The sequence below is a fragment of the Bos taurus genome, chromosome 1, assembly GCF_002263795.3.
Source record: "Bos taurus isolate L1 Dominette 01449 registration number 42190680 breed Hereford chromosome 1, ARS-UCD2.0, whole genome shotgun sequence".
NCBI lineage: Eukaryota > Metazoa > Chordata > Mammalia > Artiodactyla > Bovidae > Bos > Bos taurus.
The window spans coordinates 3,863,005-3,874,793 of NC_037328.1; the positions used below are offsets into that span (position 1 = coordinate 3,863,005).

The following is an 11,789-nucleotide window of genomic DNA, read 5'->3' on the forward strand; positions in this document are numbered from 1 at the left end:
CTCCAGGCAAGAATACTGGAGTGGGAAAAAGGACCCCAGTCGGATGTCATCTAATTACCCTTGGAACTTTCAAAGGTATAATGTGGGGTCTTATGCAAAATTCCAAGCTACCATGCAACATCTTTTAACTGTAATGAGGAGGAGGAATTGTTCCCAACCTTCTTTACATGTTGTGCTTTTTGGTTCAGAAATGCTGAATCTTTCAAGAGATGGTACAACTTTGAGTCCTTGGCTTGACTATACAACTTTGAGCTTCATGGCATGTCAGTTTTGCCATATTTAAAAGAGAGTTATTCTGTGTATAACAGCTCACAGTTGCAAGTACCACATGTGAACAATATGGTAACTTTAAAAAATGTTTGTGTTGTATTTGAAGACTGTTTGCCATAAATCTGAAGTTTGAACTTAATGTATTTCAATTTGGTATGCTAAAAAAAAGCACTGAATTAGTTTAACAGCCTTTTTAAAAAAAAAAAATCAATACTGTAAGTTTAGAATTTAACTGAAAATATAAAACCCAAATGGTTTCTATATAGTAAATTGAACTGTAAAGATAACTTATGTGTGATTCTGAATACACAGATAAAATGTTTTTAATTCTTCCTTAAAGAAAAAAAAAAAATACTGGAGCGGGTTGCCATTTCCCCTACTCCATTTCAACCCAGGGATCAAACTGGCATCTCCTGTATCTCTTGCGTTGGCAGGTGGATTCTTTACCACTGCGCCACCTGGGAAGCACATTGAAGATTGTAGCTTTGTTAATTTTCCTGTGGCTGAACTTAATTTCTACTGTGAACACTCATACCACAAGGTGTAAAAGCAACATCTCAGCCAGTTCAGTTCAAGGCTTACATAGTCCAATCAAGGTTTTTTTCCTCTCTTCCTTCTTAGCTTTGCTTGCTCCTCCTTTTTTTGGTGTGTGTGTGTGTGTCTTTATTGAATTTGTTACAATATTGCTTTTGTTTTATGTTTTGGTTTTTTGGCCCCGAGGCATGTGGGATCTTAGTTTCCCTGAGCAGGGATCAAACCTACAACCCTTTCATTGGAAGGTGAAGTCTTAACCACTGGACTGCCAGGGAAAGTCCCCTGGTGTGTGTGTGTGCTTTTAATTGATTTATTTGGCTGCACTGGGTCTCTACTGTGGCATGCAGGATCTTTAGTTGTGACACGTGGAATCTAGTTCCCTGACCAGGGATCGAACCCTGGCCCCCTGCATTGGGAGCGCAGAGTCTTAGCCACTGGACCACCAGGGAAGTCCCTCAACATCACTTTCTTTTTATTTTTTTTTTTCAACGTCACTTTCTTAAAGACACAGTTCCTGTGCACTTCCACCCAGTCATTCCAGCACTCTTTTACTCCTTGTTTATTTTTATCGGCTGTGTCTCTCTGTCATCACTCCCACGAATGCTTGGCAGTAATGGATGCTCAGTATTAATAAGTACGTGTTCAGTTCAGTTCAGTTCAGTCGCTCAGTCGTGTCCAACTCTTTGAGACCCCATGAATCGCAGCACGCCAGGCCTCCCTGCCTATCACCAACTCCTGGAGTTCACTCAGACTCACGTCCATCGAGTCAGTGATGCCATCCAGCCATCTCATCCTCTGTCGTCCCCTTCTCCCCCTGCCCCCAATCCCTCCCAGCATCAAGGTCTTTTCCAATGAGTCAACTCTTTGCATGAGGTGGCCAAAGTACTGGAGTTTCAGCCTCAGCATCTGTGCTTCCAATGAACACCCAGAACTGATTTCCTTTAGGATGGACTGGTTGGATCTCCATGTAGTCCAAGGGACTCTCAAGAGTCTTCTCCAACACCACAGTTCAAAAGCATCAATTCTTTGGGGCTCAGCTTTTTTTATAGTCCAACTCTCACATCCATACATGACCACTGGAAAAACCATTGCCTTAACTAGGCAGAACTTTGTTGGCAAAGTAACACCTCTGCTTTTGAATATGCTATCTAGGTTGGTCATAACTTTCCTTCCAAGGAGTAAGCGTCTTTTAATTTGCTAGCTACAGTCACCATCTGCAGTGATTTTGGAGCCCAGAAAAATAAAGTCTGACACTGTTTCCACTGTTTCTCCATCTATTTCCTGTGAAGTGATGGGACCAGATGCCATGATCTTCGTTTTCTGAATGTTGAGCTTTAAGCCAACTTTTTCTCTCTCCTCTTTCACTTTCATCAAGAGGCTTTTGAGTTCCTCTTCACTTTCTGCCATAAGGGTGATGTCATCTGCATATCTAAGGTTATTGATATTTCTCCCGGCAATCTTGGTTCCAGCTTGTGCTTCTTCCAGCCCAGTGTTTCTCATAAATAATTAAAATATCCCCAGGAGGAAGCTACTGGGTCCTCTAGGAATGAGGCACAGGAGGGAAAGTGGGGTTTGGGGGGAAGAGCTAAAATCCACTCCTGTCCTTATAATAGGCCCCCAAGGAGGCTTTGGTCACCCAGGCCGTTGGGTTTGGATGGGTTTTTTTTTGCTGCTTGTCCATGTTATGAAGGAATAAAGCATCTGTCTGTGGCTCTGGCTTCCTATCGGAGGAAAGCTGGAGGAGAATGGAAATCCTGAGGACACTGGGGGGCTGGAGAACCTCCAGAGAAAAGAGACTCTCCCCTCCTCCTTCGGGATAGCCCAGGGTGTAGACAAAACTTGTGAGGTCAAGTGAAAAGGTTTTCTCCTTCCTTCTAGTCCCTTTCTCACCCCTTCCCCATCCAATGCATCCTCAGGCCCAAAGTTGTCTTCCTTTCCTCTCCCCTCCTCCATCCATAAACAGTAAGACTGGTGGCCCCCATCTATTGAACTTTGTCTGTGGTGCAGGCGGAAGACTTTTTCAAGTGTCAGCAAGGTCCCAGAATGAATAAAGATGTGAACTTCCCCCTCCTGTACAGATTGAAAGGCAGTCTTCATGGTAACATTACCTCACTGGGAAAGGCAACCTGATAGAGACAAGAAGCTTGTTAATCTTTGGGATTCCACCCCTGCCTCCTTTTTAAGAAAAAATGATTTGCTGCTCCAACTGAAAATCGATGCTGACTATGGGTTTTGAATGCAACCAAATCAGAAATGAGGCCAACCGGGCCTGATGCAAGAGCCGTGTGGGATCAGACTGACATTTCTCTTCCATATTGGATGAATAGAGAAAAACGCTGGGGGGGATTTCTCAACAACCAGAGTCTTTTGCACATTTTGTTGCAGACTGGCTGTCCGTGTCTGTTTCCCAGTCCTGCTGTCTAGCCAAGTGGGATTCCTCTTCATGCCGGTTACGTGAGCACAGAGGCTGGCTCTTCCTCCAAGGTCATGAGCAGGTATGAATGTATCACAAGAAAACGGCCCTGTATAATAAACAATTTACCCTTGCCCAGAGAGAGATCTGGTCTTTGCCTTCAGCTCCCCAGAGGTGGTCTCTAAGCCATTGACTCTGATAACAGCAAATGTAGGTCCATTAACCCACAGACAGTAAAGCCAATCTACTGACCCTGCTTGCCATGAAGGAGTTTAGTATTTATTGTAAGGTGCCAAACAAGGAGTCCAGGGCAGCAAATACACAAAATACTCCAACTCAGGGAGGCATTTAAAAAAAATTATTTATTTTAATTGGAGGCTAATTACTTGATAATATTGTAGTGGTTTTTGCCATACATTGACATGAATCAGCCATGGGTATACATGTGTTCCTCATCCTGAACCCCTTTCCCACCCCCCTCCCCATCCCATCCCTCTGGGTCATCCCAGTGCACCAGCCCTGAGTTCCCTGTCTTATGCATCAAACCTGCACTGGTCATCTATTTCACATATGACAATATACATGTTTCAATGCTATCTCTCAAATCATCCCACCCTCACCTTCTCGCACAGAGTCCAAAAGTCTCTTCTTTACATCTTTGTCTCTTTTGCTGTCTCGCATACAGGGTTATCGTTACCATCTTTCTAAATTCCATATATACGTGTTAGTATACTATATTGGTGTTTTTCTTTCTGGCTTACTTCACTTGGTATAATAGGCTCCAGTTTCATCCATCTCATTAGAACTGATTCAAATGCATTCTTTTTAATAGCTGAGTAATATTCCATTGTGTATATGTACCACAGCTTTCTTATCCATTCGTCTGCTGATGGACATCTAGGTTGCTTCCATGTCCTGGCTATTGTAAACAGTGCTGCGATGAACATTGGGGTACACGTGTCTCTTTCAATTCTGGTTTTCAGGGAGGCATTTTTAAAGGCCACGTGAGGGAGGGGAGTTACGGGTCTGTAGTCGGCTCACGCGCAGTTCTCTGGCTGGTTGATTGATTGGTATCAGGGCAGCCTCCCAACAGCGGGTGGCCACATGAGGGAGGGGAGTTACGGGTCTGTAGTCGGCTCACGCGCAGTTCTCTGGCTGGTTGACTGGTATCAGGGCAGCCTCCCACAGCGGGTGGTGGTGGTGGTGACATTACCAGCTGTGAGGTGTAGGTAGGTCTGGGGGCTGAGTGCTCATGTCCATCAAGGACTTAACATATTCCCTTTGGTGGGGGTTTTTCACATCTGTAAAAACAACTCCAGAAATGTATATCAAATAATGTTATCTTAGTGCTTCGGAGAGGAGCTAAAGCTGAGGACATGGAGGGAGGGGGTCTGTCCCTGGAAAGCCCCACTGAGTCCTGCTCAGTTACATTTGTATTCCTGGACGCCAAGTAGGGACCTCTCCTGACTCCACCCTGTGTGTCTCTTCTCTTGGCTGATTTTAACCTTTATCTGAATGTAATCTAGATTTACATTGAAAGGAGATCATTCCTGGGTGTTCATTGGAAGGACTGATGTTGAAGCTGAAAGTCCAATACTTTGGCTACCTGATGGGAAGAGCTGACTCATTGGAAAAGACCCTGATGCTGGGAAAAACTGAAGGCAGGAGGAGAAGGGGACGACAGAGGATGAGATGGTCAGATGGCATCACTGACTCAATGGACATGGGTTTGAGTAAACTCCAGGAGTCAATGATGGACAGGGAGGCTTGGCGTGCTGCAGTCCATGGGGTCGCAAAGAGTCGGACACGACTGAGAGACTGAACTGAACTGAACCACTAGACCACCAGGGAATTCCCTGGTTTGCTCTACTGTCCGTCTTTCCTACTGCCTTTTCTGTTTTTTCTACATCTCAGAAGCACCTAACCCAGTGCTGGAACACTGTTCATGGCTAAGAAATGTTCCCGGAGTTGAACAGATGCAGATTCCCTGCTTTGGAACAAGAACAGTCAGGCTCAGGTTAGAAGAAATAACAGTTGGCAGCCCGAGGGCTAGAACTCAAGTCTTCTGGTCCCTGTTCTGATCCACCTCTGAGCACCGAGGGCCTGACCAGTTTGCTATCACGACCCTGAATTTCTCTCAAACAGCTGTTAAATTTTTGTTGTTAGTGGTGGATTTTTTTAATTGGATTAATAGCCTTTCTGAGACAAGCTTATTGCAAAGTTAAGTGCAGGAGGGCCTAGAGGAACTATCCCACATTGAAGGTCAGGAAGGGCAGTGTTGAGGAGATACCCCTCGTCCAAGGTAAGGAGCAATGGCTGTGCTTTGCTGGAGCAGCCGTGAAGAGATACCCCACGCCCAAGGTAAGAGAAACCCAAGTAAGATGGTAGGTGTTGCAAGAGGGCATCAGAGGGCAAACACACTGAAACCATACTCACAGAAAACTAGTCAATCTAATCACACTAGGACCACAGTCTTGTCTAACTCAATGAAACTAAGCTATGCCCATGGGGCAACCCAAGATGGGCGGGTCATGGTGGAGAGATCTGACAGAATGTGGTCCACTGGAGAAGGGAATGGCAAACCACTTCAGTATTCTTGCCTTGAGAACCCCATGAACAGTATGAAAAGGCAAAATGATAGGATACTGAAAGAGAAACTCCCCAGGTCAGTAGGTGCCCAATATGCTACTGGAGATCAGTGGAGAAATAACTCCAGAAAGAATGAAGGGATGGAGCCAAAGCAAAAACAATACCCAGCTGTGGATGTGACTGGTGATAGAAGCAAGGTCCAATGCTGTAAAAAGCAATATTGCATAGGAACCTGGAATGTCAGGTCCATGAATCAAGGCAAATTGGAAGTGGTCAAACAAGAAATGGCAAGAGTGAATGTCGACATTCTAGGAATCAGCGAACTGAAATGGACTGGAATGGGTGAATTTAACTCAGATGACCATTATACCTACTACTGCAGGCAGGAATCCCTCAGAAGAAATGGAGTGGCCATCATGGTCAACAAAAGAGTCTGAAATGCAGTACTTGGATGCAATCTCAAAAACGACAGAATGATCTCTGTTCGTTTCCAAGGCAAACCATTCAATATCACAGTAATCCAAGTCTATGCCCCAACCAGTAACGCTGAAGAAGCTGAAGTTGAATGGTTCTATGAAGACCTACAAGACCTTTTAGAACTGACACCCAAAAAAGATGTCCTTTTCATCACAGGGACAGGAATGCAAAAGTAGGAAGTCAAGAAACACCTGGAGTAACAGGCAAATTTGGCCTTGGAATACGGAATGAAGCAAGGCAAAGACTAATAGAGTTTTGCCAAGAAAATGCACTGGTCATAACAAACACCCTCTTCCAACAACACAAGAGAAGACTCTATACATGGGCATCACCAGATGGTCAACACCAAAATCAGATTGATTATATTCTTTGCAGCCAAAGATGGAGAAGCTCTATACACTCAGCAAAAACAAGACCAGGAGCTGACTGTGGCTCAGACCATGAACTCCTTATTGCCAAATTCAGACTTAAATTGAAGAAAGTAGGGAAAACCACTAGACCATTCGGGTATGACCTAAATCAAATCCCTTATGATTATACAGTGGAAGTGAGAAATAGATTTAAGGGCCTAGATCTGATAGATAGAGTGCCTGATGAACTATGGAATGGGGTTTGTGACATTGTACAGGAGACAGGGATCAAGACCATTCCCATGGAAAAGAAATGCAAAAAAGCAAAATGGCTGTCTGAGGAGGCCTTACAAATAGCTGTGAAAAGAAGAGAAGCGAAAAGCAAAGGAGAAAAGGAAAGATAGAAGCATCTGAATGCAGAGTTCCAAAGAATAGCAAGAAGAGATAAGAAAGCCTTCCTCAGTGATCAATGCAAAGAAATAGAGGACAACAACAGAATGGGAAAGACTAGGGATCTCTTCAAGAAAATCAGGGATACCAAAGGAACATTTCATGCAAAGATGAGCTCGATAAAGGACAGAAACGGTATGGACCTAACAGAAGCAGAAGATATTAAGAAGAGGTGGCAAGAATACACAGAAGAACTGTACAAAAAGGATCTTCACGACCCAGATAATCACGATGGTGTGATCACTCACCTAGAGCCAGACATCCTGGAATGTGAAGTCAAGTGGGCCTTAGAAAGCATCACTACGAACAAAGCTAGTGGAGGTGATGGAATTCCAGTTTAGCTATTTCAAATCCTGAAAGATGATGCTGTGAAAGTGCTGCACTCAATATGCCAGCAAATTTGGAAAACTCAGCAGTGGCCACAGGACTGGAAAAGGTCAGTTTTCAATCCAATCCCAAAGAAAGGCAATGCCAAAGGATGCTCAAACTACCGCACAATTGCACTCATCTCACACGCTAGTAAAGTAATGCTCAAAATTCTCCAAGCCAGGCTTCAGCAATATGTGAACCATGAACTTCCTGATGTTCAAGCTGGTTTTAGAAAAGGCAGAGGAACCAGAGATCAAATTGCCAACATCCTCTGGATCATAGAAAAGGGAAGAGAGTTCCAGAAAAACATCTATTTCTGCTTTATTGACTATGCCAAAGCCTTTGACTGTGTGGATCACAATAAACTGTGGACAATTCTGAAAGAGATGGGAATACCAGACCACCTGATCTGCCTCTTGAGAAATTTGTATGCAGGTCAGGAAGCAACAGTTAGAACTGGACATGGAACAACAGACTGGTTCCAAATAGGAAAAGTTTGTCAAGGCTGTATGTTGTCACCCTGCTTATTTAACTTATATGCAGAGCACATCATGAGAAATGCTGGAGTGGAAGAAACACAAACTGGAATCGAGATTGCCAGGAGAAATATCAATCACCTCAGATATGCAGATGACACCACCCTTATGGCAGAAAGTGAAGAGGAACTCAAAAGCCTCTTGATGAAAGTGAAAGCGGAAAGAGAAAAAGTTGGCTTAAAGCTCAACACTCAGAAAACGAAGATCATGGCATCCGGTCCCACCACTTCATGGGAAATAGATGGGAAAACAGTGGAAACAGTATCAGACTTTATTTTTCTGGGCTCCAAAATCACTGCAGATGGTGACTGCAGCCATGAAATTAAAAGACATTTACTCCTTGGAAGGAAAGTTATGACCAACCTAGATAGCATATTCAAAAGCAGAGACATTACTTTGCCAACAAAGGTCCATCTAGTCAAGGCTATGGTTTTTCCTGTGGTCATGTATGGATGTGAGAGTTGGACTGTGAAGAAGGCTGAGCACCAAAGAATTGATGCTTTTGAACTGTGGTGTTGGAGAAGACTCTTGAGAGTCCCTTGGACTGCAAGGAGATCCAACCAGTCCATTCTGAAGGAGATCCTGCCCTGGGATTTATTTGGAAGGAATGATGCTAAAGCTGAAAGTCCAGTACTTTGGCCACCTCATGGGAAGAGTTGACTCAATGGAAAAGACTCTGATGCTGGGAGGGATTGGGGGCAAGAGGAGAAGGGGACAACAGAGGATGAGATGGCTGGATGGCATCACTGACTTGATGGACATGAGTCTGAGTGAACTCCGGGAGTTGGTGATGGACAGAGAGGCCTGGTGTGCTTCGATTCGTGGGGTCGCAAAGAATTGGACAGGACTGAGTGACTAATCTGATCTGATCTGATTATATCCATCAATTTCTGTTCGAATGTGACTTCTCAAATGTTAAATGACTTCTGAAACCTCTGAATTTATTCTTCCTAGGAGCCCCATGGACCCAGTTTAACTTTTGTATAAGAAGATTTTTAAATATTCAGAAAAGTACAAAGAATTTCTTAGTGAACCCATCACTTAGATTCACCAAGGATCATTTGCCCTCTTTGCTTCTCATTTTTTTTTACGTAATTTCCTGAAACATTTTAAAGTAAATTACAAACATCATAGTATCTCAAACCTAAATAAAAAGGACAGCATTTTTCAGAACCATAATTCTTTTGTCACACATACAAAAATTAATTCCTTAATACCATTATGGACGGAGGAGCCTGGTAGGCTGCAGTCCATGGGGTCACAAAGAGTCGGATACGACTGAGCGACTTCACTTTCACTTTTCACTTTCATGCACTGGAGAAGGAAATGGCAACCCACTCCAGTGTTCTTGCCTGGAGAATCCCAGGGACGGGGGAGCCTGGCGGGCTGCCGTCTATGGGGTCGCACAGAGTCGGACATGACTGAAGTGACTTTGCAGCAGCAGCAGCAGCAATACCATTTTATACACAACCTCTATTTGAATTTTCCCAATTGTCCTTAAAAAACCACTTTATTACAGTTGATTTGAGTTCATGTAGAACAATTCCATGCTTTGTCTTTGTTAAATGTCAGTGTTTTATTGAGACAGCTTAATCAGTCTTTCTGCAAAATGTCCCACATTCTGGATTTGGTTGGTTGCTCCTCATGGAGTCATTTAACCTGTCCCCTTCTTGGGCTTCCCACGTGGTGCTAATGGTAAAGAACCTGCCTGCCGATGCAAGAGACATAAAAGACACGAGTTCCATTCCCGGGTCAGGAAGATCCCCTGGAGAAGGAAATGGCAACCCACTCCAGTTCTTGCCTGAGGAATCCCATGGACAGAGGAGCCTGCCTGGCAGGCTACAATCCATAGCGTTGCAAAGAGCTAGACACGACTGAAGCCACTTAGCACAGACACAGTCCTACTTCTTGTCAACAGTAATGTAGACCTAAAATCCTGCTCAGGCTTAATAAAAATATTAAGCATTTTTGGTAAGAATACTTCAAAGATGATGTCTTGTGCTTTGTGTTTCAACATACCAGGGTGCTCGAAATATCTGGCTGCCCCATTACTAATATGATGCTAAGATCTGATGAGTTCCGGTAATGAAAGCCTAATTCCTCATGGAAGAACTCTTTCCTCTTTCAACCAGCAAGTAATCTCCGGCAAGGTGCTTGACACTCTGCTCCCCATCAGTCTTTCACCCAAAGGTTTTCTCATCTAATGATGAGTGTTGCCTGAATCAATTATTTTATTAGAGTTTGCAAAATGGTAATTTTAATACTGTGATTTTTTTACATTTATTAACTGGCTTTTTCTCATTATTCAGGCCTATTTGGTCACTCTGAAATATATTTCCTAAAGTAAAGGCAAGATAAATGTTCAATTATTTTCCTTCAATGATCAATTTTCAGAGTATGGAGCTGGACCCATAGCTACCTCCAATGGTGACAGACACATTATTCTGGAGGGCAGGGAAGGGGACTTCCTCTTTTGATTAAATATCATAGTGAGTTCATGGTTTGGGAAGGCAATTATTTTAGGTCTCATTCTAGGGTCTCAAATACAAATAGGATGACAGTTGGCCTCTGTATCCTTGGGTTCTGTATTTGTGGATTCAAATAGCCATGGATCAGAAATATTCCAAAGGAAAGAAAATTCCAGAAAGTTCCAAAAATCAAAACTTGCATTTACTGTGCAACAGCAACTAACATTTACCTTGTACTTGCAACTATTTACACATTATTTACACTGTATTAAGTTTTATAAGTGATCTAAAGTAAAAGTGAAGTCTCTCAGTTGTGTCTGACTCTTTGTGACCCCATGGACTGTAGCCTGCCAGGCTCCTCCATCCATGGAGTTTTCCAGGCAAGAGTACTGGAGTGGGCTGCTGTTTCCTTCTTCAGAGGATCTTCCCACCCCAGGGATCGAACCTGGGTCTCCCACATTGCAGACAGGTGCTTTACCATCTGAGCCACCAGGTAAGCCCTATCTAAAGATGAATTAAAGTATATAGGAGGATGTGGGGAGTTTATATGCAACTACTACCCCATTTTGTATAACTGATTTGAGCATCCTTGGATTTTTGTATCTGTGGGAGGTCCTGAAACCAGTCTCCTGCAGGTGCGTTCGTTCCGCTTCTCTGGAGAACTCTAATTCTCTTTGCTAACCAGGATGTACCTTCTCATACATATTACGTTGTGCCTCTCTCCACAATGAACTTGATACATGATCGGGTACCTGCACACTGAACTTTCCAGTGTTCTGGGCACTCTCCTCTAGACTGGATGAACTTGGTGCACGAGAGTCTGTGATTCTATACATCCTGACACTGTATTTTCAGGTTTTAAATTTACGGTGCCCCTTCTCTGCCCCATGGCTTTAATGGCTTCCTGCCTCCCTCAGCAGAAAGTCCACAGGAGTCCACATGTCCCTCTCTCACCTTCTCACGGGCCTGCTGTCTGCCCCACCCACCTCTTACCCACTAACTGTTCTCTCCTGCTTCCAGTCAGTGGGCTTTCTGCTGCTCCTCAGCCTCACCATCTCCCTCCCACCTCAAGCCCTTTCTCTTTGCTGTTTGCTCTGGGCTCACTCCACAACTCCTCCTTGAATGTTTCTGCAATACTGTGGCTTATAATAAAAAATATATGTTTGGTATTTGTCCTCATCCCTTGGACAAACTTCCTAAAACCGTTGGAATTTCCTAAGTGATGAGTGATGAAAGAAAAGAAAGTGAAGTTGCTCAGTTGTGTCCGACTCTTTGCGACCCCTTGGACTGTAGCCCACCAGGCTCCTCCGTCCATGGGATTCTCCAGGCAAGA

General features: G+C 43.8%; 1 non-coding gene across 1 annotated transcript; it reads right to left on the reverse strand.

Annotated features, from left to right (window-relative positions):
• Window positions 1-1,180: 1,180 nt before the first annotated feature.
• On the reverse strand, window positions 1,181-1,253 carry TRNAG-CCC (transfer RNA glycine (anticodon CCC)). Its single transcript has one exon. It is a non-coding gene; the product is annotated as a tRNA-Gly (tRNA).
• Between the last annotated feature and the right edge of the window lie 10,536 nt (window positions 1,254-11,789).